The 1,702-nt window shown below is 32.9% G+C and overlaps 1 protein-coding gene across 1 annotated transcript in view; it reads left to right on the top strand.

Annotated features, from left to right (window-relative positions):
- Positions 1-710: 710 nt before the first annotated feature.
- LOC106468124 (probable ATP-dependent RNA helicase DDX4) overlaps positions 711-1,702 on the top strand; it is a 94,057-nt gene continuing 93,065 nt past the window's right edge. Inside the window, exon 1 of the mRNA XM_022396426.1 lies at positions 711-809. The gene's annotated coding sequence lies outside the window, so the exon portion shown is untranslated. The remainder of the gene's footprint in view (positions 810-1,702) is intronic.

Here is a 1,702-nt window from a genome sequence, read left to right as displayed (position 1 = left end):
CTCCGCTCAAACAGCTGCCATCTCTTGAAAATGGTGCTCGAGTACTAGAATCTGCTTTAATATGAACTGGTTCACAATCACCTTAATTGGTCTGGAAGGGCGTTCTATGCTAAGCCCCTTTTGGGATATCTCTCATGGTCTCTTTATCTTATCCGATTCGCCAACAGGAAAGATTGTTTTCTATTTTTGGATATCGCATATTATCTTCCCTACATAAAGTAAGCTAATTGACAACTAGCGGACTCATCTGTCATGCTCTCTAAGCAGCGAAAATTAAAATGATACTTGAGTGAATCTTGTCATCCAAGCTGAAAACTCTGAAAAACACAATAATTTGAGAAACATTTACATCTCAATAATGGGATAATAGGCATTTAGTATCCTCGTGTACTACAGATGCACAGAGGATTTTGTTTTTGTAATTAATGTAATTATGATTTTGTCAATGTTTCGGTATGGTCTGTACGATGTAAGTAATAGTAGTGGCTTATATCAGTTCATACATGGATAGATTGAAGTTTTTTGTCAATATTTGGTTTTATGAAAGTTATTTTTAAAGCACAGCGCTCTGTGTTTGAGATATTTGCAAAACCCAAATTTTCATGAATGTTGTGAATCCTGGTCCGTAAGTAACAGGAGTCACCCTGAGGTAGTCTCGGGGCATTAATCGAAAGTTGTAAGTAGAAGCAATCGTTTTACAGGCGTATGTATACACGTTATGTGGGTTGTGCAATATACGTTGATTTTTGAGTGACTGCAGAAGAAATGGAGCTTGGGCTTGGGAATATATGATCTAAAGATAATAAAAGGTATATTACTTAGAACGAGAGGAATCTTGTTATTATACATTGATTATATATGTACATAATTATTTATATTTTATATGAGACTTTCTACTTCAGTGGTTTGTAACTTGGCCCTGAGCTCATCATATGGTAAATAATTGTAAAATACAACTTACAAGTTACTTATAGCAATACCATAAAATATTAGTATTACTACTGCTAGTGCTAGACTATTGTAATACTAAGAGTAAGAACTACTATCACCAGTAATAGTAATACATATTCCTAATAGAAAGAAAAGGGTAGCTACAAATGAAAAACCAGGTTGGCTCACAAAGAGTTTGAGAAATAAAATGTAAAGAAAAGTATCATAAATTTAAGAAATTTAAATTGACTAGTATGACAGGAGAATTAGAAAATTATAGAAGATCAAGAAAGTTGGTGAAACAGGAAATTAGGACATCAAAAAGGATGTATGATAAAACGTTGCCTGAATATGTAAAAATCAACAGTAAGGATTTCTTTAAATACATTAAGGGGAACAAAATGTTAGGATAAGGATGGGACCCATGAGGGATGATAAAGGAAGACTAGTATCTGATGGTTATGAGATGGCTGGTTTATTAAATTTTACTTTTTCTTTGGTTTTTACTAATGAAGATTTAAGTAGTATTCCACATCTTGAACAGTTGAAAAATGGAAATGAGATCAAACAAGATGACTGCATTAATTCTGAGCTGGTAAAGAAAAAATTAGGAAATTTAAGAAATGATAAGGCTCTTGGGCCAGATAATATTTCCCCAAGGGTTTTGAAGGAGATTTATAGACTCATTAGTCTTGCATCAGTTGTAGGAAAAATTTTAGAAAGTCTGTTAAAAGATGCTTTGCAAAGTCATTTAACAAAGTTTAGAATTTTA

Source organism: Limulus polyphemus, unplaced genomic scaffold, assembly GCF_000517525.1.
Source record: "Limulus polyphemus unplaced genomic scaffold, Limulus_polyphemus-2.1.2 Scaffold2880, whole genome shotgun sequence".
In the NCBI taxonomy this organism is placed as follows: Eukaryota; Metazoa; Arthropoda; class Merostomata; order Xiphosura; family Limulidae; genus Limulus; species Limulus polyphemus.
The sequence above is the reverse complement of the archived record's forward strand: the minus strand, read 5'-3'. Positions and strand labels throughout refer to the sequence as shown.